The sequence below is a fragment of the Megalobrama amblycephala genome, linkage group LG10 (genome assembly GCF_018812025.1).
Source record: "Megalobrama amblycephala isolate DHTTF-2021 linkage group LG10, ASM1881202v1, whole genome shotgun sequence".
Classification (NCBI taxonomy): Eukaryota; Metazoa; Chordata; class Actinopteri; order Cypriniformes; family Xenocyprididae; genus Megalobrama; species Megalobrama amblycephala.
In genome coordinates, this window is record NC_063053.1 from 12525484 (window position 1) to 12549081 (window position 23598).

General features: G+C 38.5%; 1 long non-coding RNA gene across 3 annotated transcripts in view; it reads right to left on the reverse strand.

Moving 5' to 3' along the window:
• The window catches only part of LOC125276785, an 84949-nt gene extending 62437 nt beyond the window's left edge, over positions 1-22512 (reverse strand). For all 3 annotated transcript variants that reach the window (XR_007186755.1, XR_007186754.1, XR_007186753.1), the window contains exon 1: positions 22045-22512. This is a non-coding gene — a long non-coding RNA (uncharacterized LOC125276785). The remainder of the gene's footprint in view (positions 1-22044) is intronic.
• Positions 22513-23598: the final 1086 nt, after the last annotated feature.

Below are 23598 nucleotides of genomic sequence, written 5' to 3' on the forward strand. Positions count from 1 at the left end.
AGAAAATAGACTGGGTGATTTTTCATTTTATACCTACTGTAACATAGTATTAAAATATTTCTGGTTAAATTGGATTATTCGATTATTAAGTCTCAGGTTACTGTGGTGAAATACCATGCATCAATGGTGCTACCATTTAGTGAATTCACCAAATAATTGTCTAAATATTAATACCTCATGATGTACTTAAAGACTACTTAGAACTTTTCTCTGAAGCATAAAAATCCAGCAAATGATATCTGGATTTGTATATGCCTCAGGCAGTATAACACTCCAATATGCAGAAAATAGGAATTCTTAGATACGTTTCAAGTGGCTGTTTATGAACCTTTGACTTCAGGTTCAAACCACTATTTATCATCCTATCAGTCTGAGGGGGTCAGAATGTGTCCCACTGCCTTTACTTGTAGCAGCCGCTTCACTGAAGGCTGTCATTTACAGAAATAGAGTCAGCTGCATAATGTCAGATTATGCCGTCCCCCTCGTGTCACCACTCGAAAAGCTCTATTTATGACTCCATGAATCTATTTATGAGCCCATCTGAAAGTTTAAACTGTTGAAATGAATCATTTAAATGGTGCCAACATCTCGGCCCGATAGAAAGCGAAGCGGGAACTGTATCTCCAATGCAGTCGAACCATTAGAAGTGTTGGAGTTGAAATTGAAAACTGTAAAAGAAGGCTTATATCCGCATTCTCGCACTGTATAACTTGTTCAAGAAGAACTTGGCCCATGTTCCCGAGACATATTTTCCATAAATGAAAAATTCAGACATGCTAGAAACTTTTATGATCTAAACAGTGACAAAATAACCATGTATATAAATGTATAAAAAGACTAGATTCTGCCTGGAGTGCTCACAACAAGCTTCTGTCAGTATATCCACAATTCCATATTCTGTCATCTCCGCGCCGTCCACCTCATCCACCTTTTACATTTCCATATGGAGAAGCAGAGACAGGGGAGTGGGAAAAACCAATTTACCCACAGAGCGACATCATCTGCTGGGGCGTTTATCTCTGACACACCACCCCTCGGTCCACTGTTGACAGTACATGATATTCCATTAATCTGCCTAATGAAAATTTAACCAGTGTTATAAACAAATAATTGGCCATTATCCTCTCAAAGATCCCGAATAAATTACTTGGGCCTCTCTTTTTTCCCGCCGACTAGCAGGAGGAGGAGGGAGAGAGAGCTTTAGAGAGTGAGATGCGGAGAGAGACACTGAAAGCGAGAGAGAGAGACGGCCTTCCTGATTGATGTCGGAATAAACGCATAGGGTTCCCTCCGCCGCTGCGAGTGGGCTTCGGCTAAGCCTGTGATTGACTTAATGAGAGTCTTTGGGGTGAGTAAATGTTCCAAATTGCTCAGTCATTAGCTTTTGCGCGGCTGTCTGAAGATACCCCCGATCTGCTGCGCTGGGTCGACTCCTCTTGTACCATTCCGCCTGCAATTACATTTTCATTTAGAGCAAACCTCTGAAGTCCGATAGCCAGGCCCCCTTTTCATTATGCTGGCCTCCTTTTTCTTTTTTTTATCTAAATGGTGTGAAATGTCTCTTCATTTAGACCAATTAAAGTTGAAAAAGACGCCACTGTAATGAATTATCATACAAATTATTTACTTAATGCTACGATCTTGCTCACTCTCTCGCTTTCGCGTCCTCTCATCTCGTCCTGCGCTTCCCATCAGGGATGCAGGGCATGGATGGAGAGAGGGAAAGAAAGAGAGGACGGCGATAAGAGAGAAGTGCATTTGGCCTGCTGAGACCACATTAACATCTCTCGGCCTTTTAGCGAATGCTCTTTGCAGCCTATGCGGCGAGACTGTGTTTTATGACAACGTGGAAACCGAAGTCGATGAATATTACTCTACCATTTGAGAGGTGATGAGGAAGGGGCATCCTATGAGCTGGGGAATATGAGGACATTAAAACTCATTTCAGGAATTTGATTTCAGTGCTCAACTAACCTCCTTTAATTAAGTAGCTTATGCTTTTAAATTAACTCCACTTGATTGATGGAGACAGACGTTTGCTGTCGGAGGCAGGGGAGAGGATATTCCTATATCTTCAGAGGCTGTCTAGTGTTCGCAAACACTGTGACAGTTTGAGACTATTACAGTCTCCACGTCACATCCTACGTGAGTGCGCTTTTTCCTGGTCTGGGTTTGCGATAGCTGCATGATTTTAATACTCCAAAAGATTACAAAAAGTCTTAGGTTTTAGGTCGAAGCACATAGCAGAGAGTAGACTGGACACATGACTGTTACATACATGTGACATGCTTAATGTTATTAAATGCAATAAGCGAAGTACTCACGCGCACAGAAAGCAGCTTCTCTGAAAGCATGCGATTGTGAATTAAGTTCTCTTCCGCAGCTTATATGGCCATATACAGACAAAATTATGTCAAAATGCCTGTCTTGGTGAGTATTCACATAAACACAGTCAGCTATTCCTTAAGTGGACTAAACAGTTAAGAAAGAAAGCATGCGTGTAAAAGTATATAGACCCTTTTCACAGACCGCGATGACGTGTTTTAAAGTCCCTGTAAAGTCAATTCTGAGAATTCTTTCTAAACACTTTATAAATGTTACAAATGTATTGCTGAAACACATTACAAAGACTGTGAATTGTGTAATGTTTAATTGTGAAGTTAGAGTGTTAAACAGTTTTTCACCAAGTCTCTGCTCAGGATTTTTTGGGCGGAGCTAAAACGGGGGTCTGATGTCGCACTTGGACCCCCGAGCATAGCCCCTCCCCTAACACTATATAACTGTCGATGATGCACCGAGCGTGGCGCCGCCTCTAACTCTACAGCGGTTCATTCGCTCAATCTCGAGTGTCATTACAGTCATACAGCCCTTTGCACATTTAGCTAGTAATGCCTTCATCACACAAATGCATATTACATTGTTGCTATAATATACAATACAGCTCGGTCTCCTTATTTAAATTTCCTAAAACAATGATATGAATTGGATTCTAAAGTCATTGTTCTACACCGGATAATTTTACAAACTTTCATCAGACAGCTGGAATTCACAGATAATCCGCTGTACGTGCCCACCAATGAGTGTAAGTTGCCGAGTTTGCTTATGTTATAATTAGTAGGTAGTCCACAGTAACTCTACTAAAATTTGCAACCCTAGATGATTCTTTTTATATGCATCAGTATGTTTCACTCATTAGACTCAAGTCAGTTGAGACGGCAGCTCTCGCAAGTGGGCGTGGTTTCAGCGCCGACAGCGGACACGCCCCCAGCGTTTGAGAGCAGAGAGTGCTGCCTATTTTTTCGAGATTTTGATAACTTATTTCATTTACTTGTAGATTTTTTAATCATTCAAATTTGGCAGGGCGGTTAATAGATTTTTCTGCGGTGTGACAAACTCAGAACACATACTTTAAAATGACTTTACAGGGACTTTAATGGTTATCAATATCGTAAATCCTGCAAAATGTTTTATATTTTCTTTTTCTTTTCTTTTTTTTAAAAAACGTAGGTACATTTATAACACTATAGTATTATATTACCTTTGCATCAAATTACAAAATCTAGTTAACGCTGCTGTGAGGGTGTTTCTAATTCAGCAGCTATGGGAGTGACAGTAAAAATGACAACTTTCTCTCTTCTGACTGCTGTTATCAATCGCTCTATTTTTTTCCTCTTTTTTTAAAGTTGTGAAAACACTATTGTGGAGTGTTTCGTTTGCTATTTGAGCAAATGGAAACAAAAAATATATATATTTAATCTATTCTCTCACTCACCGCTATAGAATTTCACCCAACTATGATGACTTTTGCTTTTGAATTAACTCCACGTGATTGATGGAGACAGACGTTTGCTGTCGGAGGCAGGGGAGAGGATATTCCTATATCTTCAGAGGCTGTCTAGTGTTCGCAAACACTGTGACAGTTTGAGACTATTACAGTCTCCACGTCACATCCTACGGGAGTGCTCTTTTTCCTGGTCATTCTAACTACATTGGCCTCAATGTTTCAACCTTCAAGCTTGACGCTCTTTTAACACCACTAGGCCTTTTGATCTGTTGATCATGCAATGATTGGATGAACATTTTTTGGTCCTGAGAATTCCAGAAGATATATGTACATGTTTTAATATTTAGATCACTTATATTCTTGATTGCTATCAGGATGTAAAGAGAGTTTCAACCAGTATAACCAAAAGTGTTTATAAAACAAATTGCCTACACTGCCTTTAATAGCTTTAAGTAGATCGATAGGGCTGCACAATATATTAAAATATCGCAAATGTACATATCACAAGGGTTTGCGATAGCTGCATGATTTTAATACTCCAAAAGATTACAAAAAGTCCAAGTTTTAAAGGTCGACGCAGATTGCAGAGAGTAGACTGGACACATGACTGTTACATACATGTGACATGCTTGATGTTATTAAATGCAATAAGCAAAGTACTCGTGCACACAGAAAGCAGCCTCTCTAAAAAGCATGTGATTGCGAATTCAGTTCTCTTCCGCAGCTTATATGGCCATATACAGACAAAATTATGTCAAAATGCCTATCTTGGTGAGTATTCACATAAACACAGCCAGTTATTACTTAAATGGACTAAACAGTTAAGAAAGAAAGTGTGCGTGTAAAAGTATATAGACCCTTTTCAAAGACCGCGATGATGCGTTTTAATGCTCACCAATATCGTAAATCCTGCAAATTTTTTTATATTTTCATTTTTTTTTTTTTTTTTTTTAAATGTAGGTACATTTATAACACTATAGTATTATATTACCTTGCATCAAATTTAAAAAATCTAGTTAAAGGGTTAGTTCACCCAAAAATGAAAATTATGTCATTAATGACTCACCCTCATGTCGTTCCAAACCCGCAAGACCTCCGTTCATCTTCGGAACACAGTTTAAGATATTTTAGATTTAGCTTTCTGTCCCTCCATTGAAAATGTATGTACGGTAGACTGTCCATGTCCAGAAAGGTAATAAAAACATCATCAAAGTAGTCCATGTGACATCAGTGGGTTAGTTAGAAGTTTTTGAAGCATCTAAAATACATTTTGGTCCAAAAATAACAAAAACTACGACTTTACTCAGCATTGTCTTCTCTTCCGGGTCTGTTGTATATATTCGCTTTCACTCCACAGTGATGCTGCTTCTTCTTCTTCTTCTTTCCTGTTTTATGGCGGTTGGCATCCAGCTTATTGGTGCATTACCGCCCCCTTCTGCTCCAGACAGTGACGCGATTAGGACATCAGTGACATGCACACCTACGCACCATTTTAAAAAATATAGCAATACCAAAATACAAACAATGTAGAATAGCTTGAATACAGCGTGCGTCTCCCTCAGACTGTAAACGAAGCTCGGGCGCACTAGATAACACGTCATCAGTGTCACTGTCCAGAGCAGAAGGGGGCGGTAATGCACCAATAAGCTGGATGCCAATCGCCATAAAACAGGAAAGAAGAAGAAGCAGCAGCGTCACTGTGGAGTGAAAGCGGATATATACAACAGACCCGGAAGAGAATACTATGCTGAATAAAGTCGTAGTTTTTGTTATTTTTGGACCAAAATGTATTTTAGATGCTTCAAAAACTTCTAACCCACTGATGTCACATGGACTACTTTGATGTTTTTATTACCTTTCTGGACATGAACAGTATACTGTACCTACATTTTCAATGGAGGGACAGAAAGCTCTCGGACTAAATCTAAAATATCTTAAACTGTGTTCCGGAGATTAACGGAGCTCTTACGGGTTTGGAACGACATGAGGGTGAGTCATTAATGACATAATTTTCATTTTTGGGTGAACTAACCCTTTAACGCTGCTGTGAGGGTGTTTCTAATACAGCAGCTATGGGAGTGACAGTAAAAATGACATCTTTCTCTCTTCTCTATTTTTTTCCTCTTTTTTAAAGTTGTGAAAACACTATTGTGGAGTTATTTGAGCAAATGGAAACAAAATTTGCTCAAATTTGAGCAAATGGAAACAAAAAAAAAATGAATGTATTCTCTCATTCTCTACTATAGAATTTCACCCAACTATGATGACTTCCACTTCTGAGAAACCCGGAACTGTGAAAAGGGTCTATCGGATCCACGCAGCTCTTAAAGTGACAGCAGCCGAATAAACCTGCTACCGTCTATGTACTTAATGTTAATCAAACAACAAAAGACAAAGAGAAAATCACTCACTGCACTTGACTGAATAAGTCTTGTAGATTTAATAAGTATCAGTATATATTTAATTAATACAGTGAAGACTAAGCAGTGTTTTATTTGTACATTATCGTGCAGCCCTACTTGAAGATCTTTCCTAATCAAATAAAAATGATAAACAAAAATGTAACTTGATAATGCACTTCAATTGTCATCCATTAAAATGTTCGAGGTCTCCAGAAATAAAAAAAAATGAATAAATACAGTTTTTACAATTCAAATTCCTACCATAAGATGCTATTTGTACTTGATCCAACCCTTAAAATTCATTTTGTTGGTGAAAACATATTTAGTTTTGTTCAGCGTTAATCAGAAAGTGTTAACATTTTCTGCATTTCTTAACTGCTTTCTAAGTTTTCATTAAGTCAGAGGAACACATTAAAGTAATTTCAAAGGAAAATAGGAAGTTCATTTCAAAATTTCAATTTCAATTATTTTTTTTACACTTGCATCACTGTGATCTCTGGAACCTCGAACAATGAAAAACAGTAAAGTAAGCCTTACCAAAAAATGAGGGTTAAAAAGTAATTTTTATAATTACAATATAATTCTCTATTCATCATAATTCATAATGTCCATCCAACATACAGTAATTATTGTGACCCACAAACCCAACAGTTATATTCTTCTATTCTTTCAAATTCTGTTTGATTCAAAGCTTGTTAACACTGGGCACCACTGATTGAGCTGAAGTGGCTTGTCACCATGGCGACAGCAGCTTCTGTGTCATGCCAAGCCTCTGTATACTGGGGGGTTTAGGGAGAGCGCCACCAACGTTTCCCTGTAAAACCCTAAATACTCCCATTCTACGGCTTAGAACTTTATTCCAAACAAACCGCCTGCCTCATTCTTTTTTTTCACACACTGACACATATAATTTGTGACTGAGGTTCTTTGGGCTATCAAAAAAATTACAAAAAATTAAAAAATCATAATAACTTGGGCAAGTGGCACATCACAAATTTTACACGAGGTGTCAAGCTGTTATTAGCCCTTCTGGGCAATAACGTTAAGTGCTGGGTGATTTGCACTAATCGCTATGAAATCAGCCACAGTGCTAAAGTGCCACTTCCGCCACTGCTTCTGCACAGCGTCTGTTCAGCATCAGCCCGTATTCATTCTGACAGCTAATAATACAAATGCCAGATCACTCCTACAGCGAACACCCAACAGGGGGACCATTTCTCCAATGGTAAAAACAGATCATGGGTCACCTATCAGACTCTTTGCGGTTCTTCAAAGCATATGTTTAAATATTGAGGTATTTCTTTTGATGATTTTGATAAACAAAAATGGTCAAAAAAGGTTGTGTTTAAGATTACTTGAAGGATTTTAAATGTCCCGACTGAATGTGTTTTACTTAAAAGGTATAGTTCAGCCAAAAATTAAAATTCTGTTTTACTTCTGTTTTACATGTTGTTCCAAATACAGAAGCATAAAAGTAATTCAGGTTTGGAATGACATGAGTAAATGATGACATATTTGAACTATCCCTTTAAAAGACAAAAAGTTAATTCAGGATTGTCAAAAATGTCAAGTTTCTAGTCTAATCTAGAAAAATATGCAGTGCAAAAAGAGTTATGACCCAATAGCGTTCCATTGCTCTGGTTAATCTGTGCTTGATAAGGTAAGGTGGAGTTTGATGTCTAAACAGGTTTCTGTGAAGTTGCCGGTAATCAAGGCTAAGTCCCACCTAAACACTTTGTAATGAAATTGTTGACTTGCATAATTGCTCACCAATTAGAAGCCTGGTGCACTTGACTCTGCTTTCAGGGTCACTCAGTAGGGTGGCTAGCATCCAGTCAAGCAGACGTGTGTTTGCACACTACTGCACCGAGCTGCCTGCGAGGGGTCTTGATAGCAGTGTACATAAAGCAAGGCTGCATGCTGTCTGCAGCAGATGTATGCTAATTGTTAGCTGAGTGTGGACAACTGATCCAAAAGCAAACATCAGTCACACCGATGAACAAACACAATGCTAGCTGTCTAAGAAGCATGCTAAGATTGCCTTCACCGTTGTCATTTACATTAAGGAGTGGTTAGGCTTTATTTGGGACTGTCTGCTCAGAATAGAAATACTTTATGGTGGAGGTTTTGCTAATAACCAATGCAACAAACACATATTTGTCATTACTTGCTTTGAATTTGTTATAAAAAAAATTGGTGTAGAAACAATTTGCACTCAAAAATTGAATTTTGAAGTACAAAATATGAAATAGTATTTTCTTGTTAGAGGCACACTATGTAGTTTTCGCCTCAAGAGGTCGCTTATTCAAAACAAAGGCGTTGCTTGATGACTCCTTGATTTCGCGGCATCATAGAAGGTGTTGTCTTCATGTCTAGTGGAAAAGAATCCGACGAGGATTCATATTCATATTCATGGATGAGCTAATGTATTAAAGATTTATTAACATTAGTATGAAGCAGCGTGTGGCTAAAAACCGTTGGAGTGGAACAAAGCCTCTGGAGCGATTCCTAAAGCGCAACGCATGGCTCGAGAGCAGTGGAGCTTTTATTATGCAACAGACGAGCGCTTCCGCTTCTTCCTGTCATGAGTGTGGGGAAAGGCATCGCTGATATTTATTATATCAGATACATTTGTGTGTTGAAAGTTGTTATAATGCTACTCTGTGTGTTTGCTCGGCAGCTGCTATGAGACACTTGTTGCACACTGCAGTAAGCAAGATCGATATTAGGCATGGTAAAACATGGTACTCGCGGTAAATCAAGAAAACGAGATTTAAACAATAAGACTTAATGTGTTGAGCTATATAACATAATCCGTTTTCTGTTGATGAATGTATCCAAACAATTGCTCACCTGTAATAAAACACATAATATATTAAAGCATCTTTGGTGTTTCCATTGTTTCTACAAAATAACACCGAAAATCGATGTCATTGATGTCATTGATGGGTGATGCATGGACATGGTCCGTGTCCTGGTTAAAATTACTTATTTCTCTGGATTTAAACATTATTGGAAACATCTGGGATAATGCAAGTACACAAGTCAACAAGATATATAACACTGTTCTTGTAGTTTCTGGATATTTGTATCCAAACATCTTACATATTGTGCCTTTGAATGTACTCCAGTAATCTTTGTTGTATTTACAACATCGCAAAATATTTTTACAGTGTATTTACATCTTACTGTGAACGATTTATCCATTTATATTAATTTATATGCTTCATTCATATATATATATATATATATATATATATATATATATATATATATATATTATACACATTATCTACACACTTAAAATGTAATAACTTCTCTCTGCTGACATATGCAGGACTTCTCCAATCACTCACCAGCTCACGCCCACATCACAACATCCAATCCACTACTGAACCAAGTCCCCCAACCTACTTTTTTTTTTTTCGCTGATCCATTACACTCGGATTTACGTCACAACACAGAAAAAAGGATCTGTAGCTACTTCCGTTTCATCACGACTTCAAGGTACATTCATAATTAAAGCTTCCCAAGTACATAACATAACGTGAGTTTGGTGCATTTATAATTATGAGCAGTAGAGTTACGTAATTTCGGTTGGCAGATCACATCAGAATTAAAAGCTTTCGTAAACCTGTGTGATCAAATTACTCCCCTGCAATCCTAGAACAATGCTTTTGTTTTTCCCCGTGCTAATGAGCAAGCTCACCTCCGAAATCAATTTAAAAGTCTGCCGTAGCCTTTGAATGAAGAAGAGTAGAACCATTAATTAAAAGTGGAACAGGTTCTTATTTTAGTGGAAAGTGGAAAAATCGTGAGCCTTTGTTGAGGAAAGCCCAGGAGCCAGGCTTTCATTAGCCTACATGCATGGCAGAAGCAATTCATCAACTGTAATTTTCTCTCAATGGGGAAAAAAGAAGGGGATGAACCTCAGTACGCTATTTATGGCGTTTTACGGAAGTGGGAAAACAGTAATGTGATTAACAGTTATCTACAACATGTTTGAAATGGCCCCTCCTGCAAGTGTTTGGGTCTAGATTAAAAAATAGACTGCAGCAGAAAGAGAGAGGAAGAGCGGGAGGGAGGAAGATACTGTAGGTTGATATAAAAAAATCTGCTTTGCTGTGCGGCACTGTAGCACATTGATGGAGATTTTCTTTCTCGCTTTTTAGCCGAATTCTGTGTCACATTAAAAGAGGATTTTTTTTGCGCCCCATCCACCCCCCTTCTGTAAATATCTGTATTTAAATGTGTCTGTCCCTCGACTAAGGCGCGACGAGCGGAGTGTCTGCCTTTGTCCTGCGCGAGAGTATCTCCACGACATATGAACTGCTTTTAGGATTAGCTGAGTGCAGATTTATTTAATGCAACCTCGTGGAGTATTGTTGAAAATCTATTTTGGGAAACACAGGGCTTGCCAAGCTCTAAGCCTGGTAATATATGCCTGCTACAGTTTAAGAGACTAGGTTCAGGCACCCTCTTTATGCCAGGATCATATGGTTCATGCATACCCATTCAATATGAAAATATCGCGGGGGCTGATAGGACACTATGCGAAATAACCCCTTAATACAATCACTTGTTTGTCTGGCCTGTTTAAATATTTGGCATTCTGAAAATGTTTGAGATATTCAATTGATACGATACTGTGCATGCATATGCGTGGAGTGCTTAAGAGACGTGGCAATACGGCTAACAATGGAGAAGATGTGAGGGAAAACAAAAGCCAAATTGCTTTATGAAAAATGTGACATTTGAAAACAAATGCTCAATATTTGCCATGTAAGTATATGAAAATATAATACAATTTAATACAAACTCATTTAACTTATTCATGAAACCTTCCCGTATATAATTTCCTCATTGTTCTTCACAACATATGGTTTTCATATGATGAAATTTGATCTAATTTGAACTAAAATCTAGTCTGAAAAGGCAAAATAAACACAGCATCAGCAAGGGTCAAACACAAAATAAATGGAAGAAAATAACCCACAAAACTATTCCCCCAACTACATCTCCCATGAAGCCTCGGGATAAGGCTTTGGGCCCATTCTCCACACAGTGTAATGTGGGCATGGTGACAGGCGAGCAGACAATAGAGGGGAGCCAGGGGGAGCGCAGGCAAGGGGAAGAGAGCGTCAGACAAAGGGGGAGGACATGGGCTTTGCACGGAAGACACGCTAAACCCGACGGCTTTATCAGAAGTGTGAAAGACAGGGGCCAGACTTCAAACATGATTTTCTTCAGCGTGACAAAAGCACTCTTCAAACACAGCCTACCTCTCTATCCGAGAGGCTACAGCCGATGTAGAGAGCCGCACATTCTTCGCTACGAGTAAAATGGATGATTTGTGCTATAAATAAGCTGTTGTGACTGACATTGAGGAAACCAGTGTAAAAAAAGTAGAGTGAGACCTTCATTGCTCATTTTAAAACATTAAAAAGAGTGTTCAGTGCACACTGTATTATTGCAAAATGTATGCTTGCCATGTTAAATCCGTGTTCATCACAAAAATTCTGTCATCATTTATTCACCCTTGTGTCGTTTCAAACCTGTATATAAACTTTTGAAGGATGATTTTAATGGGGTCCAACGGAACTGTTAATAGGGTAAATAACTGCACTATATTGAACCCCACTTAATGTCATTGGTCAAAAAAAGAAGAAGAAGAAAAAAAAAGACATTTTTCGAAATATATTTCTTTGTCTTCCACAGAAAAAAAAATCATACAGGTTTGGGACAAAATGAGGGCGAGTAAATGAGAGAATTTAAATATTTGAGTGCATTTTCCTTTAACAATGAAATGTCCTCCATTGAAAATTTCTCATAAGCAATATGCATTTTTAGCAGTACATAAAAAAGTAAGTATATTTTGGCTCACTAACATATATTTCTGTCTATTTTAAACATGACTAGATGCATAGTTCTCAGACTCATGGGAAAAAAAATACGTTCCCAATATTTCTTCTGTGCTACTCATTACTTAAGCAAACAAAAGGTATTCAACAAGCAATTTCCATGATCATCAGTACCTCATCCTTAAAAACAAGTGCTCTAAGCATCCCTCATTATATTAGCTTTAATTCCATAGACTTCAAGGGGAGCTCTAGGCTTGTCAAAATATCTACTCTCTGGCTAGGAAGCACACAAAGTTCAATCAATTAGTCCGTGATTATTATTACTACTGTTGTTATTACTAGTCCCACTAGCCAGACTGTTATGGTAACCCCAGACACAGCCCATAATACTAATCCTCACCCTCTCAATGACCCTAACCTTTACACCTTTTAATCAAAATCATATTTTGTGGAGAAGGGCAAAATATTGACATGTTATTTCTTAATGTGTTCAGCGAGAGGATCATGGGCAATGTTCTGGGAATGAAGTCGGTTTTTTTGTCTTGGGAAGCTCTCTCTCTCTTTTTTTCCTCTCAGCATTTTTTCTCCTTTTCTATCATTTTTCCTGTGCTTTAGCGTCTGTAGTCACAAGGCCATTAGGTTTGGAGCAAATTAGAAGAACAAAGAGAGTGGTTGTAGATGGGCTGTTTTGGGTGTGTGGCTCAATGTTTTATTGGAATCAGTCATGTACACAGCCGTCTATAAAGGGCTGTTTAGCATTGTCTAGCTCTCAAAACTTGCGGTATGAAATCCAATATTACTATTAAAGAGAAACAGAAAGGGAAATGTGGTGTTTTACCACAGCTGAAGCAGACAAAGCAGTGAACTGTTTTTTGTCCTTCTGTTTTAATATTTGACCCTTTTTCTTTGCGCAAAATAAAAGAAAATAACACAAATATAGACAAAAAAAATATTGACCGGGCACCATGATAAGACGGCAGCAAGAAGCTTTCCGGCGAGCAAACACAACAGAGAAGACAAAGATATTTCCTATGCAAAGCTCACACACAATGTCATGTGTGATAGCGAACGAGACTGTCCAAGTCACATGGGGAGCGGGGGTCTGGACGGCAGGGGTGGGGGGGGATGTGCCGAATCGAGGTCGGCTGGGCTGCATCTTGTGCCGATTGGAACTCCTCGCTTTGATTCGGTTGATCCCGGATCTCAGAGTATTCCGGGTGACACAAAGCAGAGCTAGGCTTTGGGGTAATCTCATTACAAAACTTACCAACAGATGAAAAAAAAATGAGGAGAGAGAGAAAGGGAAAAGCCTCACAAACCACACCATGCCAAAGCGGTGGCTCACAGAGGCAGGTGTAATGTTACCAAATTAGCCTCTAAACGGTAAAAAGGAGATTATTGCATATGTCCCAGCTAGCCAGAGCTTGGAGCCCCCAGGGGCGGCCCAAATTAGAGGCGCTGAGGACTCCCTGAGGGCTTTGGCCCAAAGCAGACACACTGGCTGAAGGATGAATGGAAGGGGATACAGTCCGAGTACAGCGAGACGGTCTTGAGTTCGACAGACAGACAGATAGACAGGCACTTCATGGACACCTCAGATACACTACATTCAAGTATAAACTAAGGTTTTTTCTAGGATTTTTTCCCCTTTTGTTTTTAGAAAAATGAGTATGATCGTTTGATCTCTCAGAATTAAAAATGAATCATTGGCACTATGGACTGTACCTGTGTGTAATATATATATATATATATATATACATATATACAAAAATATATATATATAATTTTTGCAAAAATCTTTGTTATCTATTACTTTATCATGATTTTTCGGTCAGGTCAAAAACAATTACAATGCACAGAGCCAATCATTCACTTTTAAGTCCGAGGGATCAAACTCTCATACGCATTTTTTTTTCCAAACTCAAACCCATGTGGTCTTAAATTACAGCACCCTGCAAATCAACAACGGTTGTTACTCATGCTGTTGGGCCTAAGATGACACTGCTGGAGGTAGATTCTCCACCACTGGCAAATGATTCTGTCAACTACCACTTAAGACTGCTGGCTATGTTCTTCTCATAAAAATGGTGCATAGAAGATGTGATGGAGTGTGCATGATCTAGGGAGCCCGAACCCGAAGTCGTCTAATCTCTGGCTGGATTAGTGTGGCAGATTGTTGCCATATGTGGCACGGCGCTCTGCTTCCACCATGACAATGATCAAGTGCGGTGTGCAGAGTTTTCATCTCTTAGAGCGACTTAAGTGCTATTACTGGAGTTTAAAACCCTCCTAAAAGGGCTTCCATGAATAAAAAAGGGAGAAAATGACTACTGAGCTGTCTGGAAAATGTGGCAATGGGGCACTGGATTTAAGATATTCATCCAAAACAGATAAACCAGAGGCTATAAGTGAAAGGTCCAGGTCTCGTTTAACATTAAAAGGGAGAAGAGGAGAGACGAAGGATGAGTGCAGATACATTCCTACATTGCTGCCCCCTTTTTTCCTCTCAGACGCACCGAGGCTTCAGCTCATTGTTACATAAAGTTGTGTAACAAATGAGCCGTGCTGCTTTGAACTGGTTGACCACACCAGGCTGGAGGAACCGCTTGGAGAGGGACCTCAACATGTGGCAGCAATAAGATGGCCCCCTCCCTGCCCGAGACATGTGGGAGACAGAGCATTCCTGCCAAGCTCATTAAAGCTGAAAACACTCATCCCACAAACACTGTAGCACTCTCATGCATGGGGTGACGAGACATGTGTCTTTATTTTCCCACTAAGACGATAGTTGCGAGTAGAGGGTCAGCTGAGGAATCTGTGCTCCATGGAAAAGAGTTGTCAGGTTGTCTCTGACAAACATTACTATTAACTGGAGGTTAAATGACTTATTATTTATTATTATTGGGTTTCAATACAAGCTCAATTGGCAGCACTTGTGGCATAATGTTGATAACAACAACAACAACAACAACAACAAAAAAAAAATCTTTTCTTTTAAACAAGCAAAAATCTGGATTACAGTGATGCTTTACAATAGAAGGGAATAATTGCCATAAACAACAATAAGCATAAACAATATGCATGATGACATGAGTATAGTGTGAAAAAAATTGCTTACCAACATTTTCTATGTACAGTTACATTTATTTTTATACCAGACAGATAGACAGATAGATAGATAGATAGATAGATAGATAGATAGATAGATAGATAGATAGATAGATAGATAGATAGATAGATAGATAGACAGATAGACAGATAGATAGATAGATTTTTTTTTTCTTGTGGTAATCAACATTATGCTTCATTATTCTATCAATCGAAATTAACTGTATTGTATTGTACCTGTAATATTCCTTGAATAGGATGTTCTTAAACTCTAAATTGGGCTAACCTTTGTTACAGGGATTAAAAAAAACATTTAAAAAGAAAAGAAGCTTAGTGTCCAGTCGTTTACATTATCCTGTAAGCTACTGACTTTAGACCACTAAAACGTTTAAGGCAGTTAATTGTACAGCCTTAAATTATAAATCAAAGAAGAAAAGTCCAGTAAAAGCGTATTAGTTAATTTAACAACGTGACAGAAGCAACAACGCCCCTCTGTAATGAAAATGTACAGGCTATTAAAGTACTTTAAACTAATTTCTTTGCTGTTCATTTATCTGCCTTCCGTCCAGTTTATTTTTATGCAATTTTCAACAAAAGAGGCATTTTGGGTTTCTCCTCTGACAAGTACCACTACAAACAACAGTAATGAGTAAATCTGGTAATGCTGTAAAACTTGACAGACATGAGAGGACTCAAATTCGCATACACAACATCTTGACATGAGATTTAACATGTCTAAAGGCCTCAAAATGTTTTCACTTAAAAGTGATATGGAGAAAAAAAAAAAAAGAATAAAAACAAAATGGCCACCGGGGAGGCTCTTTTTCTGGATGTAAGGAGACATCTGGCATGATTATTTTTGAGCTCTTCTGCTAATCCGCTAGAAATGTAAACTGGTGAGGGGACGTGCCAAATGGCTTTGGAGCAAGACTGCCTTTTGGACTTGTGGAAGATTCAAATGAGTTTTCATAGAAGCGTTTGCGGCATTATTGGAAAACGCAGTGAAACAATTGTAATTAGTTTTCATGCTGTCACATTTATCATCATTATCCTAGTTTTTAGACATGCCAAATTTACTCCACCATTTAATGCCACTGCCATATGCACGGAAGCCTCAAAATATGCTGTAGCGTATCTGTTGTTTTTTTCCCATCTTCCTTCTTTCCTTTCTTTTTTGCAAACACCGAGCATTGTCAGATGTATGATACGTGGCACTGATGCTCGTCGATGCTCGTCGCCATGGCTGCAAGTCGTGTGGGTACCATTCAGAGGTGGCCTTGCCTCCACTAATCCACTTGTCAGCGTTGACTGCCAAGCAAGTCGTCCCACACACTCAACAATGTGAGTTTATTCAGTGATCTGGGACAGAGACTGCATCTGCCCACTGCTAAGGCCAGAAGAGCCATTGAAAAACGCCCACGAGCCTAAACTCATAGCCATCCATAGCTCGCTTAAAAAAGGATCATGTAAAACTCTTTAGCTTAAACGCCGTAGCTTCATTTCCAAATGTTCTCGAGTAAACTTTACATTCTGCCAACTGAGAGCTACTGTTTTTTCATAGTGGATGCAGAAGATGCTGTGTTTTGCAATGTGTTTGTACAAGCTCATCAAAAACTATTGCTGTGGTTAACTGTGGATATTACAGTGTAAGAGCAGACAAGTAAATGACAAATTAAGTAATTACTTTAACAAATCTGCTTCACAGCTTTTTAATTTTGTATGTGATAAACCAACATGTGGTAAAAAATAAATAAATAAAAACTTGCAGAAAAAAAGTGTTTCAAGGTCAATAAATATCTTAAAATATCAGATAATTTGACCTTAAAGAGGTCATCATACTATAAGAATATCCTGTAAGTTTTAGAGCTGAAAACTTCCTTGTTGGTCCAATAAAAGCTTTAATTGACACCAGACCCAGCAAATGACAGGTTTTTCAAAGTGGGGATCTATGACGTCAAAGGGCAGCAAGCACCGCCTCTGCAGAAGATGATCAACGCCTACTTCATCACTGCCTGTTTAGCCCCGCCCACCAAATTGCGCAAAAGTAACATATGTGGTGCAAAACCAGATCGAGCTACCAAGCAATTAACATGCCGTTGAGGATTACAGAATGGTTTGCAGTGCCTGGACTCGACAGTAACGAAACATGTCAGTAACTGTGTTAAATCTAATGCCTGATCTGATATTAATGATTCATGTACAGTCAGATGATCTTTGTCTGTGTATCAGTAAATCAAACCAGTGACTAAACGTCAACTTGCATTGTTTCTCTTAGAAGGATGAACATAATCTGTTATTTAACGGTGATTAAATTATATAAAGAAAGCGATCAAAGAAAGCTCCCTTTGTAATCGTTGGTGCAGCGCGAGCTGGAGCTGTCAATCAAACAGCGCGAGTTTATCAGTGACTGACGCGCAAAACTCCCGTTTTATTCAACGAATCTTTTAGCTATATCGCGTTTGCACTGTTAGCGAAGATGAAAGCATTTGTTAGTGTACAGAAAATGAGTTGCAATGACGAGATCACTGCTTTCATGTGCTCAACATTGTCTGTGATCGGCTACAATGTTCATCACTGCAACCTTTCATGCCACAATCTAAAAGTAATGCAACACTTTTCACGATTAGTTAACCTTAGAGCTGCAATAGTAAAAACGCACTAAAAGAGAGATTAATACTTGGATATTTTCATATGCAAAGATATCAGCCAATCACAGCAGTGGGTGTTTACACTGAAGGCAATAGTATAGATGCACTTTTTTGAGCTTCAAACAGGTGGTTTCCATGCACTCAAACAGTGTGTTATAAAGCTTGGGAGCATCAGGGTGATTATTAATATAACTCCAATTGTATTTGTCTGAAAGAAGAAAGTCATATACACCTAAAGGATGGCTTGAGGATGAGTAAATCATGGGGTAATTTTCATTTTAAAGTGAACTAATCCTTTAATATGACAGGGCAAAGTTAGTTCTGTGTGTGTGTGTGTGTGTGTGTGTGTGTGTGTGTGTGTGTGTGTGTGTGTGTGTGTGTGTATGTATGTGTACATTTATGAGTGTGTATATATATATATATATATATATATATATTACACACTCACTACTCTTAAGTACTGTACTGTTTTAATGCTTTTCAAGTCTTAAATACAGTAAAACAATAATATTGTGAAATATTACTACATTTTAAAATGTTTTCTAAATAAAATTTTCTATTTTAACATTTTTTAAAATGTAGTTCATTCATATGATGGGAAAACTGAATTTTCAGCAGTCTTCGGTGTCTGAAGTATTATTTATTTATTTATTTTAAAAACCATTAAGTTTTATTAAAAAAACTGACTTGATGGCTAAACCACATTTCAAAGTTTTTCTTAAAGATTGTTTACACTTTCTTATCGTGGACACTCTTATTTGTCATTGACCCTTGTAAATGCAAACACACGCACACACTATTGTTCTTTAAATACTTATCCACTTTATACTCAGTGATATAAAGAGTCCTAAAGAGACCGTAATACACTGGGTTACAAAAACAATTAGGCTTATTCATCCACTTGCTTTGACATATAGAGGAACATGTTCTGCATTACACAGTGGAAGTTTAGATGGAGCTTTTTCATACTGAGAAAGAGGGATGGGCTCAATCCACTGAAGTGTGCCGTCTACACTGATCTTTGAATCCCCTTTTGACTTCAAACAAACTTCCACAATTTACAGAGAGTGATGCATTTGATGGAGGTTATAACGGCGGAGTCACAACAATGCTAGAACAGCGTGGCGTGATAGATTGGGCTTCTGTAATCGTTCTCAGTTGCCGTTTCATAAATCTTCAATGGGCCGCTGACCTCAGTCCCAAACACTTCATAAATCAACATATTCAGCATTGAAGCGATGGAAGGGGGGAAAAGGGGGAAAATGCAGCAGGGAATATGTTTAATCTAACTTTGCAGCTATTTAAAGCATGCTTCAAGTTCACCAAGGCAAGGTTCACAGATGCACAGGGAGCCACCTGTTGAACAATCATTTAGGAAGTAATAAATTGAGAGTCTTGATAAAGAAGAACCGAGGCAGGCATCTGCTGCTGATTATAAATCGCACAAATTAACCAAAAGGATGTGTTTGATGTCAAGTATTAAACAAAAGGTTTACGGTTGTACAGCTTTCACTTGTTCATAAGGTGTGCAATTCATTTAAGGCGCTAAATTTTGCAATCTAGTCCACATGCTGTAACCTAGGAGCTAAATTACTTGAAAACTATTTGCTTGTAGGGGGCCTGTTTGTGAATGGGAGTATATGGTTGCTTGGTACCTGGCAGGACTTGCACATGGGTGAGTGCTTCTGCGCCCATCTGAGCAAGATTGCTTGCTGAAGAGAAAATTCAAATACCAAAAGGTTTTGGATTGTCTACTGAATAGCGGAAAATTTGTTGTTAAAGTAGCGTTTCTAATGTGCCGCCTGCAATAAAAAGGGTAAGAGGCCATAGACAATGTAACATTTAATTTTCTATGCTTAGGATATAAAACTTAAGCGTGGTTAATGTTTGAGAGCTGCACAGGGGGGTGGGGGGTAATACACACCTTTTCTGTTTAAACTGCCAAATTCAGATTCCATGGCTAAAACAGTAGCACCTGGACAGAAGAATTCCCTGCATACTTTGGCTTTTAAACATCAGGTTCCAAGCGGACCTTAATCCAGCACTGTCTGAAGAAATAATTACTAAACAGGATTTTATCATAAGCATATTCAAATAGCATAACTGGCCAGTGCAAAAAAGTTATAATGAGACCATACCTCTTACTCAAGGCAGTAACCAGAATATGTGTGTAATTCAGGTCCTCCCCAGCAGGGGCACTGTGTTATGCATTTACAATCTTCTCCAAAAAAATGATTATTTTTTAAGTTGCCAACAGGACATTACCACAAATATTTGTTTTGGAAAGGCATGTTTAATAAGGAAAAATCTAAATTGGATTTTAAATGCAATTTGAAAAAATCATATTTTTTTTTTATTAAGCTTAAACAATGGGAAAGGTTTTTACATTATTATTTTGAGTTAAATAATGTAGAATAAGTTGTCCAAAAATGGCTTCACAAAGTGAGCCAGGACTGCCAGGTACATGATGCCCCTGTAGTAAAGGTGCATTTCAAGGCCTTCTGGAAATTTTCATCAAAATATTGCTCAAACAGGAATGGGTCTGTTATTCATCCCAGCTGTGCATCCCTACACTTCAATATCCTTTGCACTCACCAGCCCCCATTAATCCTAATGTCTAAATTATTTCGCTCCGGCAGTATCTACAACTACATTAATAATCTCTGAGAGAGGGAGAGAGAGAGAGAGAGAGAAATGATGGAGACGAGAGAGGGAAGGCCAGCCTGTCATATGCAGCACAGTCTTAATCATTGCATCAAAGTGTTATTGTACAGCACAGAACCGAGGCTGCCCGTGGAGAGCTTTCTCTGGATTCTCCATGTCAGATGGACTATTAATATGAAATACAAGCTGGTTGAAGAGACTAATATTCAAACCTGCTGTGATGCTCGGGGGGGCAAAGATACTGAAACATGGATAATGTTCTGCAGACAATTGCAGCGCTTAGCTGTCAGTGACAAAACTACCACATCACAATATCGGACAACCACAGTGCCTGCTGTGACTTTGTGAATCAGTGAAGATTTTATTCAGTAAATTAGTAAAATGCAGTTTGAGCAATTAACCAAGAGTAGGAGCAGAAATGCCACCGAAAGTGACCAAATGCACCAGACAAAATGGATACTGCAGTGCATTACTAGGCTCACTTTGTTATGAGTTTAGTCCCTCTTTAGCCACTGTAGCTGTCTGTATTCACTGGCTCAGAAGCTAGTGTTGTAGTGCAGCTGAGGTAGTTTTTCATGAAAAACATAGCTTTAAAAACTGCAGAAAACACTACCAATTTCATCAAAATGTACTGTGTACACAGTAGAAAGTTATATCTAAAGACAATTACTTAAAGGAACACTCCACTTTTTTTGAAAATAGGCTCATTTTCCAACTCTCCTAGAGTTAAACAGTTGAGTTTTACCGTTTTTAAATCCATTCAGCCCATCTCCGGCGGTACCACTTTTAGCATAGCTTAGCATAGTTCATTGAATCTGATTAGACCGTTAGCATCTCGCTCAAAAATGACCAAAGAGTTTTGATATTTTTCCTATTTAAAACTTGACTCTTATGTAGTTACATTGTGTACTAAGACCGATGGAAAATGAAAAGTTATGATTTTCTAGGCTATGGCTAGGAACTATACTATCATTCCAGCTGAATAATCAAGGAACTTTGCTGCGTACCATGGGTGCAGCAGGCACAATGATATTATGCAGCGCCTCCCACATTATGTCTCCATGGTTGCAAGGCACGCTCCCTGTGCAAACAGGGGGTCACAGGGCTGCGTAATATCATTGCGCCGGTCTTAGTACACGATGTAACTACATAAGAGTCAAGTTTTAAATAGGAAAAATATCGAAACTCTTTGGTCATTTTTGAGCGAGATGCTAACGGTCTAATCAGATTCAATGAACTGTGCTAAGCTATGCTAAAAGTGGTACCGCCAGACCCGGAGATTGGCTGAATGGATTCGAAAACGGTAAAACTCAACTGTTTAACTAGGGGAGTTGGAAAATGAGCCTATTTTCAAAAAAGTGGAGTGTTCTTTTAAAGGTACGTTATGTAACTTTTGGCTCTCTAGCGGTTAAAAAACAAAACTGCATGCATTTTGCGCAAGAACATTGTTTGTGGTTGTGCTTTGGCTCTGCGAGACTGTGCAAGTGAAAATGACCCTTCACAATAGATAACACATTACAGTGAACTCTGTTAGAGAGCTGTGGGAATTTATCTGTTCAATAAAATACCTTACTCACCTGTTGAGTAATAAAACGCCATCTCCACGTCACTTTTACAACATTTCAAATCCTGCAGTTCCTCGCCATCACCGAAAAGCCAAGCCAGTTACGAGCTCTGTCGTTGCCTCTGTTCTGCATTTTTTTTAAACGGGTGATTCCCCGGAGGTTCAGGTTTAGCTGCTCCATGACAACTTTTCTTGCTTGTTATGACAACTAACATGACACTCAAGGCCTGGGTATACTGCTTTTTTACGTGTACGCGCACAGCCTTGGAAAGTATATACTTGAAGTATGAAGAATATACTTCATTTGACTCGTACGCATACACAGGCGTTCGACGCATGCGCAGTTTTGAGCAATCTCTCGCCATAACTTACAACCCATGTAAAAATCTTTGTATTCTTGTATACTTTCTAACTTCTTCACACAATCTCTCGTCCATGTAGGCCTCCATTGTCGCTGTAGCTTGCATGCGCTCTGGTCTGTTCTGGCAGTTTTTCTTTGACTAACGTTACCTTGTGAATCGACGCCCCAGGGCACAGATGCCACCTTGTGGATAAACTAATTACTACAAAAATCTGTCAGCGCACACATGCGTAGCCTATATGACGAAAATTCTCTTGTGATGACGAAATTCGCAGCACCGTATGCTGACCCTCAGGTACGCGTAAAAAGTGAACTATAACTTACTCTGGGCTTCACATACCATGCGTCAAAGTAGCCAGCGCAACGTTTCTTTATTTATGGATATGACGAGACACTGTGAAAAACATCCTGACTAAGATAGATAAGTCTAAAATAAACTAAAATAAACAATTATAATAGGTTAGTGAATCAGAGTTTTGGAAGAAGAATTGATGATGTATTGACCCATTATTTAAATGTTGTTAATTTTGAACAAAAAAGTCACATAGTGCACCTTTAAAATGTACATAGACCTTAGTCAGTTTAACAACAATCCGATTGTTCAGCTTGAACGTCTTTCCAGAACGTCTTTCCGAAAAACTATCAGGAGACAAAAAGTTATGCGTTGTAAAAATCTATGACCTTTATAAAGTGCTTGCCATTGTAAAGACTGTACGTCTAATTCAATATGGCGTCTAACATTATCGTGTTCTACATCATATGCATTAATTACAGTTACTTCACATTATTTTTTATTAATAGCCAGTGTTCGAAATGACAGTTTATTTAAACTACACGCTTGACATTTAATTGAACTATTTAACATGAATGGCACACTGTGTTTTTACATTATTAGAGGGGAAAAATGCCCTCATACAAGTAAAAAAAAAATGCCCCTGAAAATATTTTCCGAGGTTAAATATTGCCAATTAATGAGAAAGTGAATTCCAGACACTTAAATGTCATAAATGTGAGGTGTTATTCATTTAGAACAATGAACGGCTCCATTTAAATGGACTGCACCTTATTGCATCATGTTGGAGGTGCTGGGAGGAGGAATGATCCAATGATGAGCAGATTAAGAGAATGGCTACGGGAAAAATTAAGGGGTGTAACTCGATTAGCCACTTGATTTGAGCAACATGTAGGTCTTGGCCTGAGTCAATC